General features: G+C 51.5%; 1 protein-coding gene across 1 annotated transcript in view; it reads right to left on the reverse strand.

The window, feature by feature from the left end:
* LOC125958040 (uncharacterized) overlaps window positions 1–18,683 on the reverse strand; it is a 49,885-nt gene that overhangs the window by 19,631 nt on the left and 11,571 nt on the right. The window lies entirely within an intron of this gene.

The following is an 18,683-nucleotide window of genomic DNA, read 5'->3' on the forward strand; positions in this document are numbered from 1 at the left end:
TCGTCGGTACGGTAGAGGGAAACGGTGTCTTCCTTCGCCGCTGGAAGCGAGCGACCGAACAGAGAAATTCCCGAACACAGTGTCCCGGCGCGTCAATCGTCTTAACTGAAGCTCGGCGCTGAAAAGCCATCAAACGCAGAACCTCCCCCGCCCCCTTCTCCACGGTAGAAAGTCAGTGCCGCCGTTGGCATGAAAAACTTCCCCGGGAAACAGTGCGCGTTGAACCGGAATCCGGTGCCCTGGTCGTGGTGGTGTATCGTGGTGACTGGTGGTGGAAAGTTAAATTTTTGGCAAACGTTGTGGCTGTTGAGGCGGGATGAGGCGGAATGAAGGGTGAAGGGTGTAAGGGCCAGGATTCAACAGCCAGTCGGTGCGCCCGACACTTGATTTGTGTCGGACGGCGTAATAAAGGCCGCATAAATTGTAGGACTTTTGTGCGCCCACCGCCTATTCCCGTCGCCTGTCCTATTGGCGAGGAAACCCCCAAGCACTAACACTAGTTGATTGGCCGGATAGACTTACCTGTAGTGGAGTAAAAGGAGAGAGGAAGAGAAGAGAGGAAACACAAATACATTAGAAAGCGTCTTTTGAGGCAGTTTGTTTGTTAAAGAAATAGATAAACAGTGAGACAGAGAGCGATGCTAAAACATGAAACGAGATTGATAGGCGGCATCCTAAAACCGTTCTCCTGTTATGCTACGTTTGTTGTGCTGCTTCAATTCTTAACTTTAAAAGAAACAAGTTCCCTCCGGGCCAGCAAAGCCAGACAAGTGGAGAGGTGGCCATAAAAAGCACAACAGACATCACCAACAGAACAGACATCGGGAGCAGAGCCAAGGACCAAAAATGAAACGAAACAAAGTGCAATCACAGTGGCTTGGTGCGCCGCCTTCACCTTCAGCCGATTTGATAGCAAAGATCAGCACGATGCTCCGAGCTTCGAGCTTCAAGATGATGGTGCCGCTGGCGTGAGATGGCGATCCATCCACCGAAAAAAAAACAAGGACCCAAAAAAGAAGGACGATTGAGCCCGGAACGATTGGTCTCGGGCTCTCTGGCCGAGGGCTTTTCGCTTCTCTCATCTTTGTGGCCATTCGGAGACCCACTAGCAATCAACGGTATTTTGTCTGCCTTCCCACCCCCCCAAAAAGCCGGCACTCGGCCCCGGCCGGCATTTTCATGGGTACTTGGTGCCCCCCGGACAGCCGAGTCGAGTGTCGTTTTGTGGCACTCTCCACTCCACCATACCGGCGCTACCGGATGCCCGACCCGGGTCGTGTTACGTTTGATACGAAATTTACATTTTCATTTTCTTGATATCGCGTCGGCGGTGGCGTTCCGTTCCGTGCCGTTTTATTGGCCAGAAGATTTTTATCGCTTAATGGCTGACGAGTGGGGTGGACGGTCACCCGGGCACGATGCATGCAGTAGTAGCGGCTGCCGCTTTAGTGTTTGTTCGTTTTTGAGGGTGGCATCAATTTTTTTCCTTTTTTCGAGGGAAGAGATTGCACCCAACGCCCCCCAAAGGAGGAGTTAACAATCTACATTGAAACATACTCATCGGGATGATGGTTCCCCGGTACAGTGTGCCTGACCATACGGGGAGGAGACTAGTTTTACGACACTGCGATGCTGCGTCGAAATCGAACTGTCAGCACTTCTCGCAGTCGTCGCGTCGTGACTTATGACGTTGTGATGCCAGCAAAGGACAGCAAAATTGAATAAAAAAGTCATCTTTGCTGTTCTGGTCTGCAATCTATTCGATTGAAGCAATCAGTCAAAGTGAAACGATTCCTTCGGTGCTCGTTTCATTGTTACACAAAATCACTCCAGCTAGTAAATTGAACTTTGGTTTACCAAATTCTGGCATACTGGATATAAGACAACTACTGTTCGGAATGTTCGTTTCCAATCGAGTGGACGACATGCGGGACAACTGCTTAACGTAGATGGAGGAGTTTGTTTATCAAACCCACCACCCACCCAGCTTAAACAGCTTATTTACACTCACAGCCCGTGAGTTGTTTACTAATTATAAATGGCGGGTTGACACACACACACACATACATCGACTAGGTAAACATCTGCCCACATAAATGGTTCACCTCATTAGTTGATTGCTAGCTAAGAGAACGAGCTGCTCAGCAAATATGTCCGTTGGTAGGCGTTGATTAAAGCCACCATTTCCTGGTAATCATAACGCATTATTGCAGTCAGTTAAAGTTTCCTTAATTTTAATAGTAATTCGCCTGAACTTTAACATGAAGCTGTATTTCAACAGCGAAAAGCAGAAAAGCGTATGATGGTGCTGCTGCTGCACAAAACTCACAGAATTTGCAGCATAACTGACAGCATTTCCACACATCGCGTGCTCTCACTCACGACTCGTTTCGATGCGGCAGCATAGTCAATGCCCTGAGTGCCTCTCAGTTCGTGGAATTCATTCGGTGAACCCACCACAGTGCGCTCTTTTCCACTCTCTCTCTCTGGGTTCACGGGATTTTTTTCGTGGAAGAGAGATTTGAGCGAACGTGAGCTGCTCTTCGGAGAAGTTTTATGCTGAGTATTGGTCGGCGCTTTTTTTTTTAAATCCAACGGACACAACGCCAGCCACCAGTCGTGACCGTTTCTGACTCATAATAAGGCGGCTTTTGGGACGCCGCTGCCGCCGCCGCTTGCGTTGGTGGTCGGAACGGAAAGACGGGAGCTCTCGACACCTACGATTTGTCCTCAACCAAACGCACACACACACATGTAGGCATGTGTTTTCAGCGTGAATGTAGAAGGAAGCCACCAATCGAGTGTCTCCTGTAACCAGGGAGGGAGGGCAATCCGTTTATTAACGGCAATGGCGACGGTGTCATCGTTGCGTCAAGTTCATTGCTCCCGGGGTTAATTTTAAATGCTTCTAGCATGAAATCACTCCACTTCCGACTGCGGACGGGGAGACTGCCGTCACAGGAAGTACACAGCCGGTGGTGGTACGTGTGAGACGTGGTCCGACGACCTGCGAGTTCCCATCTTGTTAATCCGATTCCGGTGCAAAGAGTATTCTGATACAGGAAGAAGGGGTTCGGATGGACAGTGACAGGTGTGTGTTGTTTTAAGAACCGGAACATATACACACACTTTCACGTGAAGTACCCTAATGAGAGTGTACTAAGCGTGGACAAACGCAATGAGGTCTTCGGACACTCCTTACTCGCATCGCTTTCGTCATCGCATCCTGTCTCAAGACGACAGGACAGGTGTTATGGATCAGACACGACCAGTAAGATCGGCGGTAAGATCAGCGATCCTCCTCTCTGCCATCGTCCACACACGTCCCAGCAAGTGACTGACTGACTGACAGCTGTCATCGCACCCAAGTGACGGGTGTGACAGACTAGTGCGGGCCGGGCGCGCGCGCCTGCTAAGTGATGATGAATGTGAGAAAATGTGCCACTCTCTCCATGATGGTGGCGGGGCCGTGGGGATGCAGGGGTAGTTTTCCCGACGTGGAGTGTCATATCATGCACATCATCACGTACGTTTCATGCGCGTGTGTCGGTGTGTGTGTGTGCGTGCGAAGGAGCACGCGTTCGCGCACGCGTAAACATTTGCTTTGCAACATTCTCTCCAACGGCCGATGGCGTGATGATGACCAACGCAGCACCCGTATTCACATTGAGCGTTTGCAGATCAAATTATGCAATCAAAATGTTACGGGGAAAAGTGATCTTTCGCGGTCGTGGTCAGATTCTCAAAATTAGCCCGATCAGCCGATCAGCGGATCGCGTTGCCAAGGGGCACGTCCCGATTTCTTCTTCACCAAAAACGATGGCGGACGTGCGCAAAGGGTTCAAGGATGGTTTGCGATGGTTTAAGATCAATCGGTCAGACCACAGGAACCTCCAACTCGGCCAAAGCCCTCAACGCGCGCGCGGTGGCATTGCGTAATTCGATTAACCAATCGGCCTTCACGATTGACCGAAACGCCGAGAAAAGTCACCATGAACAGGACGACACCGGGTGGTGACAAGAGTGTGGTGCGATCAGAGAGAGAGAGAGAGAGAGGTGGAAAAAAGATGAGACGCAACATGACCTTGAATCTTTACTTTTATCACCGCCACGCGTATGCGTCCGCTCTCCCCTTCTCACAAACTCACAGTAATTTCGTATTTTTATTCGTTTTTCCTCGCACCGCTCGTTTTTCCGGCCGCCCCCTGTCAAATGGCGGGAGATAAAGAGTGGAAATTTATCGCTCTCCTCGCTGCAAACATTTCTATTAGTTTGGCATTGGCATGCCCTAGTAGTGCCGACCGTCGGTCGGTCAACGAATCCGGATATCATGCGGCCACCATCGGTTTCCTGTCCTGACCTCGAACAACCGTGTAATCATCAGCACGCGCCGTCGTCGTCATCGTCGTCGCGTTTGCGGTTACGGTAAAAAGGTGATTTTGAATCATAAAAAGCATAGAGATTGCAGAAACCCTGTCACAGCACTGTCATTAGCATTGTCAAATAAAATGCAGGTCCCTTTCCGGGAGGTACAGGTAGGAGAAGGTTCCATTTGGTTCCTCCTTCCTCACTGGAGTGGAGTACAGCGCACCGTTAATGCATAATAAATGATAATTGACACGTAATAAATTAATAAAACATAACGACGCTGCTGGCCCGGTAGCAGAGAAATGTGTGTCGCGTGTCGCCTGACCGCTGCTGTGAAGAGACCACACGCACGGCGACGGTAGCCGCCAGATTGAAGCAGAAGCGACAGCGGAACAGCGTCATGGCAGCGACGATAACAGCGTGCGACCGAGAGAGCGTAGCGGGAGCGAGCGCACGTAGAAGAATGTATTTTAAAAACCTAGCATCATCCCTCCCGGGAGGGTTTGTAGCATCGACCATCGGAGGGATGCAAATTTGTTTAATTATTCATCGCTTTACCACGACCAGCGACCACGCGCCGCCAGAGCGCCGCGTGCTAATGAATGTTGTTCGTCGCTGTGCAGACGAAGCGAGGAAAAGGCGAGTAAGTGTGTGTGCATGTGTGTGTCTGTTGCCCGGTTCGAGGTTTTCTTTTCGGGGCCACAAAAGGAAAGTAATTCAATTATTGCCACGCGAGAAAAGATGCCAGAATATGTCAAATATTTACCGGAAAAACCCTACGCAAACCCCTGGGACCAGATTCTCGCTTTGAACCTTTTTTCCCGGCAAATTATTATGAAATTTTAATGTTCAACCCCCGGGCCCCCGCGGCCGCAGGAAGGTTGACAAAGGACCGATGTTAACACAGTAGGCGAGGTCCTGGCCTTGCAGAGCCGTACTTCAAGTGGGAGTTGTCCTTGCAACCATAATTGAGACATTTGAGTTGATCCCGTACTCGGGGCAATGGAGACATGATTAGGCTTGGAAGTAATATTATATCAAAAAAAAAAAGATGGAAGACAAGACTTGCAGCTCCACCGAACCATCAAACCATCCGACATCGACCATCATCGATAGAGATCATCGGTTTATCGGTTTCCAGAGCTCACTCTCGTCTGGCAGACGGTGACGCGTCGGCGTCATAAAAACCCATGGAGTTCATCGGTACAACGATATCCATTTTCCAAGCTGCAGCACTCGTCAGCAGCATCACCCGACAAGTAAAAACATTGTGATTGTTTACACCGGATCCGGGATCTGGCATGAGCGTGTGGGTCCCCGGTGTGGTGCAACCAGTGCAACTGTAGATTGTTTACCATCATCGTCCTGTGCCCGGTAACGAAACCAATCGAATGTGCTGACAGCCGTAAAGGAAGTGGAGCCTGGCAAGGGCGAGCACTACTCTCTCTCTCTCTCTCTCTCTTTCCCTCTCCATCTGGCCATTCCTTTTTGTACAATTCATTGCATCCCTTACTCTGACTGCAGCAACAGCACATCCTCTGCTGATCGGTGGACTGCGCTGCGAGTGGAGAGGGAGTGGTGCACCATACAACAAACCGAGATCATAATGTTGTTACAAATGTTGTTTACCAGATGATGAATGGTATGCCCTCGGACTGTACAACAGTAATGGTGCTCGAGAGGAAAAACATGGCGTTGGTTTCTTGTGCTTCGTTCTCGTTTCTTGTTCCAACTGCAGTAAGAAGTAACATTCTGATGGGATTCTCGGTTGGCCGCACTTGTACAACCCAATGGTGGAAGGATGTTTTGCTTTCTTTAGAAAGCATCGGAAAAGCAAAATCATCCCCGAGTTGATAGCAACCGGTGAGTTGAGAGGTCACTTAGGCAGCATTATGGAGTGAAAGTAGTTGGAATGATTCATCCGGAAGCTCATCAAAATGCTTTTTACGTCAAACTTGGGAAGGAAGCTGCTTTCGGATGAAGTGCTCTGTATGAATCATTAACCCCTTGTCCTGCTGTGTTGACAGCTCTTTGGTCTCTCTCTCGCTTAATCACGATTCAATTCGTTCGTCCATGCGGCCCTGCGATCATCAAAACATCAAATTCGCTGTTCAAACTCCCTTGCACCCGACAGGAGGAGTACTCCTTTCATCCTCATCAAACACAGCCCACCACCCCGGGGTGCCCGGGCATAATTGGATTGATTTTATATTGGTTCTCGGCCTTCAACACGACCCCGAGGCTGCTGCGGCACCGAGGCTGTTCCCTCGGTGCCTTCAGGTAGCCGTTTTTTCATCAATTTCTGTTTTTCTCGCAATTTGCATCCTTCATTTTGGGCGGAGTGGGGGGGGGGATCTGGTACCCCGAAGAGAGGACGTGACAGCAGCGGCCTTCGTAGAACCTTCCTGTTCTGTTCTTGGCCTAACATGCCAAGTGTGCTGACGGCACACATACAGAACAGCAGGCTGCAGCATTGGGATCGCGCAGCTTCATCAAAAATTCATTTCTCCGGTGCTCCCTGGAAGCGTGTGTGTGTGTGTGTGTGTGTGTGTGTGTGGCTCTACACTGTCACCGATCATCATTTGCCCGGTGCCGACAAAGGCACAATCAGAGTACGTGTCAGACGATCCTGCAGGGAATGTTAGCTCGAATGGCCACCCCTGGGCACGTCCTGGGCCGAAAGAAAACAGAAAAACGAATCCAAAACGAAAAACCAAATGGACTTTTTCTCTCTTGTTCCAAAACTGTCACCAAGACATCAGCCGGCACCCGGTACCCGGCACCCGGTACCCGGCACCGAAAGACCAAGCTGCAGTAGACCGTCTCGATAAGGACAACGTTCCGGTCCGGGACCAGGGCCAGGACCAGGGCCAGGGCCAGAGCCAGGATGTGTCTTGGTTGATGGCGGATGTGGTATCGAAGGCAACGAACGAATCGAACAATGAACACGAACCGTACACGGTCCTCTGCATCGACGGAGGCAAATGGAAACACCGGTTCGATTGGCTTCCCCTTCCCTTCCACCTTTCATCCCGGTGCGCCAATGGAGAGAACTGCATCCCCACAGAGTCACAGAGTCTTCCGTTCCACGGAGCACACTCGCAGGTTGCTCGCGAACGATTTTTCATTCTGCCGGATTCTGCCCCAAAGGATCGCTCGTTCGCTCGCTCGCTCGCTCGGTTGTTCACAGATTAACGACGTGTGGTGTGCCAGCAGCACTGGGGAATGGAAAATAGAAAATGCCACAGCACACAGCCACCGGAAGGAACGGGACGAGAAGGACAGCAACCGGCGGGCCGGGGTGCCGGAACCGAAGTGTACCGGAGAGATTTTAATTTTCTTCTTCCGACTCATTCGAGTTTTTGGATCGGTTTTTTTTTCTTCGGGGGGTGTTTTGTTTTGCTTCGTGTTTTGCAGCTGTTGTTGTCGGGTGTCAGCAGCAGCAGCAGTGGAAGCAGTGGCAGCATTCAGATTCACTTTAGCAAATCGTTCTGAAGTGCAGAAACGCGAGTAGCCCTGGAGGGATTTGGTGAGCTATCGTGATAAACATTTCCTTTTTCTTTTGTGTACGAAAAGTGAGTGAGCGAGAGGTTATTTTTATGCAGGAAACATGATGAATTGGGATACAAAACCATGAGTTCGGTACATAAACGATAGCTTTTTCGTACATTAGAACTACCTTTATGATGTTCTAAACATTGTTGAATATCTTATCACAAGTGCAACCGTAACGATGCTCCGCTGTGTCATCACATTATCACGACTTTACGACAACACATTCGTTCGGCCATTCCATTGCGTGGTAAACGCAATTAGACTGATTGCGCCACCTAGCCACAAGTGTGCCATATCCGAAAGTGGGTCCCCTTTCGCACCACCCCAAACCCAGCTACCCCATCAATTGAAATGCAATATTTATCAAGCCACCACGCGCCCCGTGTGAGCGTGTGTGTGTGTGTGGCCTCGAGTAACGACATCACGGTTTAAGGCTTCTCCATGGCACCCCCAAAAACAAGCAGCAACAAAAAAGTGAGAAAAAAAACGAGAAGACTGCCAAAAGAAAAAAAAGTAAGAAACAAATATATATAAACCAACAATGGCCCCGGGACCAGCACCGGCGTACCGGGAGGCGTGCGCCCTCTCATCCGCCCTAGAAACATGTTTCACAAACAAGCTATCGGTCTTACACACCGGGCCCCACCGTCACCGCCATCGCCCTTATGTAACAGTTACGACGACAATCGTCCAACACAGAAAACCAGCAAGCAGCGAGCCAGCCAGGCCCGGGGTCGAGTTCTGTACGCGGCATTACGGTCACAGACCGAGAAGCTGGAGAGAACACCACGCACAGCGTGGTGTGGCCTCCATTTTCGGTTCGGTGCGAAAATCCATCGCGCGATATTTTAGCGACAAAAGTGTGTGTGAGCGAGAGAGAAAGAGAAAGAGCGAGCGAGTGTAAAAGAAGTAAAACCATCGCGGGGCCATAAACCATCGACCAGCAGACGCGGTATTAAGAGGGTTAAGTAATGTGCATGTAATATGGCTAACACTTGCAGCTGGCCAGGGTTCAGTCGATCGGCCAGCCAGCCAGCCAGTCCGTCATGCAGTAACAGATGGGCTAAACCCTTGCCTCTCTCTCTCTTTCTCTCTCTCTCGTTCGCTTTGTGACACGCTTCTGTGAGTCGCTTCTCGCTTGACCTTACCAATACCGGCAACCGGAGAGAGAGAGGTAGAGGCCCCTCAGTATAGTTTGCGACACACGGTGCGACAGCACTTTTGCGGTCACTTTTTGGAGTCGGCGACCCAAATTCGACGACTCCAATTTTCAATCCAGCAGAAGGAGGGGAGGAGGGCAGAAGATGCGACAAGAGGGACGCGCGAGACGCGTGCGATTTATTGAATTAAATAATCAGCAAACGGCCAGCTGGTCGCTGGTTTTTTTTTGGTGCGGTCACAGACTGTCACCACAAACCGCGAGAGGCCGCGCTGGGCGTTACGCTTGCAATTATGCTCGTTACACCTCCCCCGGCTAAAGGGGGACGCGGCCATTGCTCAATCAGGCCATCGAGCGCGCACACACACACACACAGCGCAGTCGATGGTTGCTCTTTATTTTTCAAAATCGTGCCCTTTACCACTCGGATCCTTAGGAGTGATCGATCGACCGATCGGTGGTGGTCGATCGGTTGCGGGAGGCAAGATCGTGTGTAATGTTCGGCCCCGGGAGAAGGAGGGCTCTCCGGCGGTTTAGAGCAGGTGAACGATCCGATCGCGAGAGCGCCCTTGCGACACGCGACACGCTGACATTTCGACGGTCGACGACGCAAAGTGGCATTTGGTTGTTGGTGAAGGTTGCTGCTGGCTGGCTGTCTGTCTGTGGCTGTTGCTGTTGCTTAAGAACTTTGAAATGATTTCGACCCAAAAAAGGAAGGCGGGGAGGGGAGAAGGGACTCCAATTAGAGGGGGTTCCCTTTCGATTCTAACGCATAACGATCAAGCATGTTATATAAGTCGATTATGTCGATGTCTTTGCCAATCGCAGCTGCTGCTGCTGTTGCTGTTTCGTTGCTCAATAATCGCCTGGCCCAGTTCTAGTGTCCGTTGCGTCAGTCTGGACCCCTCGCCCCGGCCGGTGCACTATTGCCAGTCAGAGGAACCTGTTTCCACCTGGGGATGGGGTTCACCTACATTTCGGTGGTCCCCAAGACCCCAGGCCAGGTGTTTCGAGAACGCTTGACTGCACGACGCAAAGGGCTACGGAGAGAGCCTTATGCAGCAGCTGCTGCCGCACGTGAAGCAACAGAATGAATGCTGGCCCCCGGCTGGTTGCAACATCGTGGCTTGGCGCCTACCGGGAGAAAAAAACCGGTTCCAAGAAGTGGCTTTTTGTGCATTTTCGAGGACAACAACGTCGTCAATGCGAGCTGCTACACTTTTACTCCACTTTTTGGGAACGTAGATGATCTTGCATCAAAAGCACAATTAGAGTAGCAAGCACATAACCTCCAAAAGAAGAAGCGGAGCGCTCGCCATAACCTCAAACAAAGCCACTCATAAGGTTACAAAGCTCGCCTTGTCACACTAGAGAGGGTGGCGGGTGCCCCAGACATGCGCACTGTGCTGCTTTTGGGATGCTCTGTGATTCCCTTACGCAACACGACAATGCTCATATTGCTTAACATCATATGGTGCGCTCTTTGCATGCTGCTGCTGCTGCTGCTGCTACTAGCAACAGAACCTGCACTCGGCGTGCACCTTCACTCACTCGTCGGCATCGCTGGTGACCCGATTTTCGTGGGGCCCAAAACACAGTTTTCGGGGCCAACAACTCCCACCTGTTCCACCCGGTGAAGCCACACAAAACAATCATTTCGGTCGCCGGGCATTTTGCATCAGAGAGCATCGGTACATTTTGGCTTGGAAAGGGTTTTGCGGTCAACTGGCTGGCTGGCTAGCTGGCCATCGCGTAATTGTGACCACGCGTACTATTGTGGTTTAGGTGTGTGTGTGTTGATGTCCTAATCGCCGCCGTTGGTACCGTACCGGACACTTAATTGTTGTTGTCCGACGACGATGCTCCGATGAAACATCTCGCTCGGCGGACGTTAAATGCAAAACCCGCAAAAGGCGCGACCGCCACCCGATTGTACGTGTGTGTGTGCGCGTGTGTGTCTGTGGGGCGCGGCGTTACGCGCCATTTTTGTCGTCATAACCGCGGCGGTGGCAATGGTGACGGCCGCGTAATGACACGCCACCACCACCGCCAGCAGCGCGTTCGGCGATTGTCCCGAGCCTGCATGTTGGATGGTTGGTAGGTTGGTGGTGGTAGGTGACCTCCTGCTTCTCCTCTTCCTTCTCGTTGCACTGCCTCTTTCCACTGCCCCACTGCCGTTTGGCCGTTTAATTTTATTTCACTTTTTTCGCCGCTTTTTTCGATTTGCTTTTCGCGTTGTATAACGTACGCGAGCGCGAGCGTGTGCGTGTGTGTGTGTGTGTGAGCGATCGCGCAAGTCTCGCGAGAGCACCTACTCCAGCCACCATGGCCATGCTGCTGCTGCTGCTGCTGCTGGCCAGAGGTGAACCAGGTGAGCCTGCCTGGTACCGATCGAGCCGATTGTGAGGTAATGATCGTGACGATCAACGGTTCGAGCGCTTGACACTCGCACACCGTGCTCTCTCTCTCTCGTTTGGTGCTCTCTCTTTCGGTCTCTTTCCGTCTCCTCTTTGGTGGCTGCTGGTTGGGTAACGTCTGCTAACCTTGAGCTCATTTCGCCACCAAGCGCCATTAGTTGCCGGCGACTATGGTCTTCTGCATGAGCCAGTCTTCTGGCCAGGCAGACCGAGTTGCACGTTATCTCACTGCAACGACCGGGCGGTGAGCGACGTGATCGCAACAGAGACCCAAGATCGAGAGAGAGCGAGAGAGAGACCCAAGGTTCATGCGATCGCGGCTACGAGGGAGAAGATCGTGTTACGATCACGATGGCGCGCTCTGATCCGCGCGCTTTCCGTTGTTGCCTATTATTATCTCACTCCCGAGGTGTGTTATGCTGGTCAGCTCCGCACCCAGACCACCAGACCGTTACTAGAGCAGCAGCAGCAGTAACAGTAGCAGTAGTAGCAGTCCGCACCACGATGCACTGGATGGAAGACCGAAGACCGAAATCAGGTTACCTCATTTCATCGAGACCACGCAGACCCCGGACACGGATCGCGGTCCAGCGACCAGCGAACGGCTCAAGATCAATTGCGCGACGACGAAACTCGGCATCGTCCTGGTCCCGTTTTCGTTTCGTTTCGTTTTAGGTTCTTCTTTTTTTCTACTATTTTCGTGACCTGTCGGTCGGTCCGTGAGACGTAATCCGTCGATTTTGTTTTGTGGGTCGCCATGTGCTGGGTGACGACCGTTGCAATGCCCGCCCGATTGGGCGCCTCGAGAAACTCGATCAACTCGAGGCCGCGGCCCCGGCGTGACGGTTGATCCTTTCGTGCGAATGCAGCGAATTCGAAATGCAATCGAAATAAGGGGGCGCCCGGTACCAGCTTATGTCATCTGCCAGGTCTCTCTGGTGTTTCGAAATCGAAACTAGCCAGCAGGACCGCCAGCAGGAAAGGAGAACGAGCTCTTCGGTGCCTCAGCTTTGGAGCAGCGCGGTTAGATAAGTGAGCGAGTGTCATTGCAAATGGCGCACAAAACGCGGTTGATTGTGCAAAATGGAGCAGCGTTAATCGTGTTCTATGCTTGCTGGTCTTAGAGATCACACTAATAAGAACATCACATAATAGACGCTTGATGCTCTTGATGTGAAGAAACGAAAATCGAAAGGAGCCACAACCTCGTGGCTTTCCATTTTCATTCATCACCTCCTCACGGGGGCTGTTTTCCCCTTTTTCCCACCCCTGTTGGCCGGGCCGCATCGCACGCGCAACACCGACGTAAGCTCGTGCTCGCTCGTCACTCACAGCACAATGTAAATGTTTGCCGCATAACCATTTACGCAGGGAGAGCGCAAGTGAATCGCAACCGAAAAGCAGCGTTACAATTGCGTTGCGTATGCAAAACTTCTTATCATAAGCGAAGCGAAGGAGAGAAGCGTTTTCGATGCGAGAATCGTAATAGGGGGCGCTCATGCGTGTGTGTGTGTGTGTGTGTCTAACACATAGATAGACGAAAGATGGATCACTGGATGGATTATTAAACCAACTGCTCTGTCAGCTGATGGTGTAAGAGATGAAGAGCAGAAACTGGAGCTCCTTTTTGGGGTGCTCTGTTGTTGCGTCAGATCCACATCGTCAGAGGGCACGTGCAAGACCAGACACGTGCAGTACAGTAAAGCTAATGCTTGTGCGGCTGCTACAAGTCTTCGTTCGTGTGCAGCTACTCGAAAACCGAGTTCTAGTGTTCGGAAAGCTCAAAAATGGCTGCTTAGTTGCTATTCCCTATTCAAACAAGCAAACAACAAATCGCAGGCACCGATCCCGGTGTCAGAACGAACGGCCCACAACAAAAAGGAAAGGCGGAATGAGCCGGTGTCCGTTGACTTCCGGTCATGCAACCGTTTCCCCTCAATCCCCCCGGCATTTACTCGATTGTCAAGCGTCGTCGCCGTCGTCGTCATCGTCGAGCGCGAAGTCGGCGAGCGGGCTTGTCACCTGGTTATGCTTTTACTTCTTCGCCCTCCCAATATACGCGTGGGTGGCAAAACGGGGCTCGCTCATGCAACAGTGCGAACTTTGAATCAACCAAACATACACACACACAGGCACACACAGATAGGCACCGTGCACCGACAGGGGGACGGGAGTGACGCGCGTTACGTATTGTTGGTTCACGTGAGGCAACGTAATTCGTCGCGCTAAAGGTCTGTTTCCCTCTCGTGGTGCAGAGGTGCGGAAGAGGGGCAAGTAGTAGGTCCAAGTGACCTACCAGACCACCACCACCACCAGCACCGTCAGTGGGCTTGCGTTGCGTTACGCCAATTATGCAGATTGTGCTTCTCATTCTTTCGTCAGTTGCTGGCACCTCCCTCCCCTTTATCCAGAAGGCCAGAAGGCTCTCTCTCTCTCTCTCTCTCTCTCGGTTGGTGGTAGCCCAATCGTGGCCACGTGCGACGTCCATTTTCAGCTAGACGAGGTCCTGGACGGGCCACGCGTTTCCATCGCACGTTGTGACATTTCGGGTTGTCGACGTCGGTCGACGTTTCCCTCCAGTCTCATTGGCCTCTAACTAGGTGCCAGAATTGGGTTCTCGGTTTGTCGAGTCGCAATAGTAGAAGAAGAGGAGGAAAAAGAGAGACGGAGAGCGAATGGCCAGGTTGGAAATTTGTCGATCGAACCCCGTTGATTAGCTCTGGTCTTTAGACTGGGTCTGTGGCGAGGGTCTTGGTCTGGCGATGCATTCGACTGTTACATGATGCCTCGCCGAACTCCGAGCGAGTGAGAGTAGTGGGTGTTAGCTAACATCGGGAGGTGGCCACATCACTCCCACATCCCCATCCCGCTACTAGTCAAAGTGCAACGAGCCTGAGCGAACGAACGAACGAACGAACGAACGGTGAGTGTGTTCCAGCCCTTCACTCCAAGACTTCTGTGGAGCTCTCTCGCAATCGGTCATGATAGCCATTCTGTGAGGGCGTGTGCGTGTGTGCGCGCCTGGTGCTATACCGCTTGGGTCTGCCATTGGGGACAGCATTTGCAAAAGGAAAAACGTTGCATCGGACGGTCCCCCCGGAAGTGCAAATAGTTATTAGGGGTTTTTCTAGATTCAATATTGAATCTGCTGGACAATTGAGAGCGCACAATGACAATGACAACGGCCCACAAAAGGGGGTATCATTGGCCACCGTTGGTTGGTTGGTTGGTTGCAATTGGTTTCGTTAATGATTCATCGTCCTCTGTGAGGTGTCCTCGATCATCTCGAGGACAAACATACACACACACACCAACGAAGACGACGACATGGCAACCTGTAGCTCGAGCGCTTCCTTGGCATCGCCGACGACGATGGCGCACAGGCCGATCCGATCCATTTATCTTTCGCCCTCGCGTCGCGTGTCCTGACGTTCGGTCGTCGTCGTCGTCGTCGCCTCGTCTTGGCGGGTCTTGGCTTGGAAAGTGAAGCCAGCAAGCAGCAAATCGGAAGCAGCAGTAGTCGCCTCTGGAGAACGATTGGACGGAACGATTACATCATTTGTTTGGCCCGGGCAGGCGAATGGCCTTGTAGGCGCCTCCGTTAACGACCGGTACTTCTCCGGTCGCTCTTTCTTTCTTTCTTTCATTTCTCTCGACTCCTGCTCTGCTCACCTGACGGTGGAATATGCTGGCACAATCAGTCACCCGTTTAGTCGGGAGCGTACGGCCGAAAACTGACGACAACTCGAGGAAGGAGTTGTTTTTTTTTTTTTTTGGGGAGGTAGAAACACGATTCCGGACGGAAAAACCAGATTTCGTCCGGTCCACTCAGAGGACGAGACTGTCCCAAAAAGGAAAGACGCTGAAACGATGAATCTTCTCCGAGCCAGTCTCGGGCCAATTGACGTGTAAATTAAATTGTTCTTTCGTCCGTTTTATCGGTCTCCTCGGTTCGGTTGCGTCGTGGTGCTGCTGCGATGAGTGCAATCAGTGCGCCGCGACAGGTACAAGTGTTCCTCCTTCCGACCTCCCTGTTTCAACTCCATGTTCTGGTCCGTGTCCCCTTTTGGTGCTCTATAAATTTCCTTCCCTCCCTGCAACATCTTCGACATCTTTTCGAGTTGTTCTCCTTGTTCGGGGTTCTTTCCCTTCCCTTTTTTTCTTCGGTGCCCCTTAAAACATACACGAAGAACCGTGTCCCTGGGTACACCGCTCATCCTTGATTGCTCGTAAAGTTAAACAGTTTATTATTACATTCCTCCCGGGTGGCATTTTCCGGATTTTTCATTTTCCTTCCTTTTTGCGTTCTTTGTAATTCCACAGCGTACGTCGACATTCGATTGGATGGCACCGAAACGATAGTGGCAGGATCACTTTCTTTACTCGTCTTGTAGTCGGTGAAGGAAGGAACGGGATGCTGCTGCTCCTCCTCCTTTCCAAGACCACGACCAACGCGATGCAACGCGAGATACTTTCGGGGTTATTCCAATATTTTCCCAACGCAAAGAAACGTTAAGCTGAGCTTCACGCTGAGCAGCAGCAGCAGCAGCAGCATCGAGAGTAGAATCCTTCGAGGATACGCATTGCCCGGAGAAATGTAATTTCATATCAACCAGACACACAGACACACGAGCAAGCAAGCGACCGAGACGACCCAAAGGTGGCCACCAAAAAGAATGGAAGGACGACGACGACGACGACGACGACGAGCGCCAAATCCCATACTTCATCAACCGCTTCATGCTGCCACCGGTGGCCCCGGTTGTCTCTGGGAGAATGCCCAACGTTGGCCCCGGAGCCCGAGCCTCAAAAGCTTAAAGGACTCTCGCAGCGGGCGGTCGGCTCGTCGTCGTCTCACAATACCGGGCGGAGGGATTAAAGTTTCCTCGAGTCGGCTTTTCTAACTTTTCCAACGGTACCGGTGGCTTGGCGTAGCGCACAATAGCAGCTGAAAAACCACCGGCAAACCATCCACCCAGCATCGGGCGAGCGGATCTCGAATGGAAGTTTGATAAAAGCGAAAATGCAAATGATTGAACCCCGGGCGTGTGAGGGTGTGTGCAGCGTTCGTACGCACCTTTCGCTGTGTTGTGCGCTTGTTGTTAAGCTCTGCGGTTTAGCTCATGGTGGCTGCGGTGGTGCTCTCCGGCGCCGAGGCCACCATTACGGGTGCAAAATTCTTGCGAGCTTAAGAAGACGAAGGCCACGGTGTATTCTCAATCAACGCCAACGTAAAGCTGGGATAATGCGAGGTGCGCACGGCGACGGCGAGCTAATTTCTGCTCATACAATGACCCCATCCATGGGACTGCGTAATCGATGCGGAGATGACCCCCGGCATCGAAAGCCGATTAATCAGCGAACGTAAATCGGATTATTGGAACCCCTTTACACCACACGGTTTCTGTCATGCGGTCCTTCACACGAGGCTGGTGTTCGTGTTCGCACCGAAAAGAGCCCAAGTCCCCGCTAGAACAACATGGAATTACGATGCTCATGTGTGCTGGCATGTCTGGCACTGTCTAGAGGCGGGACTGTTCGATCGATTCGATCGAGTATCGCATTAAAACCCCCCAGACCAGAGCAGTCATTGTTTGCTTCTACGTCTGCGCTACAACACAACAGAAGCCTCTGCTGTTAATCATTTTACTTACAGTGGAAATACCACAAAAATGTAACGTGAAACATTGTGTACGAGATGAGATGAGGGCTCCGACCATTTTCCCAGCAACACATGCAGCATTATTTCCACGAACATTCCTCGGTGGAGGTTTCCTCTCAGGATTTCTCGTTGGATTTCTAATAAATGTCAAACCAACGCACAAATCCAGCGCGTTCTCTACAGCTACATTGTTCTTCTACCTTCGCTTTACTTCTTTCTCTCTCTCTCTCTTCGTCTCTCTGTTAACAATAACTTTCCAATAACTTTTACAACACGAGCAGGTGGTGCAGCAGTTGGTAACATTTTCGCAACATACCAGATCCGATGTTCGCGTAACAAAACCGCAAAGGAACACATCGAACTAAGTACACCAAAGGGGGAGAGGGTCCGGGAATGTGTGGGGTAAAGGAAAAGAATAAACGAAAACTTTATGGGAAGTTCATATCATTTTCCATCGCGAATTCGCGCGTGGATGGAAGGGAAAATTGATTTCTCAATGCACCCCAATAATCCCAGCATACCGCCAACCGCCGCCTGGCAATCCCGGGGTGCAGGTTCGCATTTCGGTCGATTTTTGGGCGATGTTTCGCTAAAAGGAAAGTTAGTTTCGTCGAATTGATTCAGGAGTCCCGGTTGTACCTTTTTTAAATTGATATTTCACACTCATACGCCACGCCACGAGGAGATGCATACATTCATCGTTGCGCGCCATCCCGCGGAGGACAGGACCGCGCTGGGAACACCGGGAAACCAGTGGATGATTTTTATGGCCTCGGTACGGTTTGGTGCCAGGATACCCATGGGAGGGGGAGGGGGGGGGGGAGGGCTATAAATTCTACGAAACTCCGGCTTAAACCCCCGCGTGAGATGCCTGAGGAGAACGACGTTTGGAACGCTTTCTGCCGGAACGTTCCCTCCTTGGAACGCTTTTCGCGCACATATAACGGTCACGTTTTCCCAAAAACCAACTCGTAGGGTTGAGCACAGGAGGAAAAACTATGGTCATGAGTTACAGTAAAGGTATTCGCGTAGTAGTCGCCGCGAGTGTTTTATCCTGGAACGAGTAGACGGACCAGGACCATGCATGTAGACCCTACATGGGTGCTCCACTGGCTTCGGATGGGAATACTCGATGTTCCTAAAAGGATTACTCTGGGCACGGCACTGGACTGCTGGAGCCTTGCTCGGATAGTACACCATCAGGAAGGTTAATGGAAGTTGCTCCAACCAACAGTTGGCACAGGAAGTAGTTTGACGATGCGCCGAGCTCGTTAAACTTTCCAACAAAACCAAATTGGCTCCGGGATAATCGGCCATAGTACCAGCAAACCGAATTCAGTACACCAGCCGAACCAGCTGGTCCTAATTTCATCACCAGCAATAAAACCTAATCGTATCCGGCGAGGTGTGATGGTCCGTGGTCATGGCGTCGCGTCTCCTCGTGCACAAGAGCACAGGTACGGGACCATTAATCCAACCATTAAACTTCCGTAAAAACTGGCCTCAATCGTCGCGTCCCTCA

The sequence above is a fragment of the Anopheles darlingi genome, chromosome 3 (genome assembly GCF_943734745.1).
Source record: "Anopheles darlingi chromosome 3, idAnoDarlMG_H_01, whole genome shotgun sequence".
Taxonomy (NCBI): domain Eukaryota; kingdom Metazoa; phylum Arthropoda; class Insecta; order Diptera; family Culicidae; genus Anopheles; species Anopheles darlingi.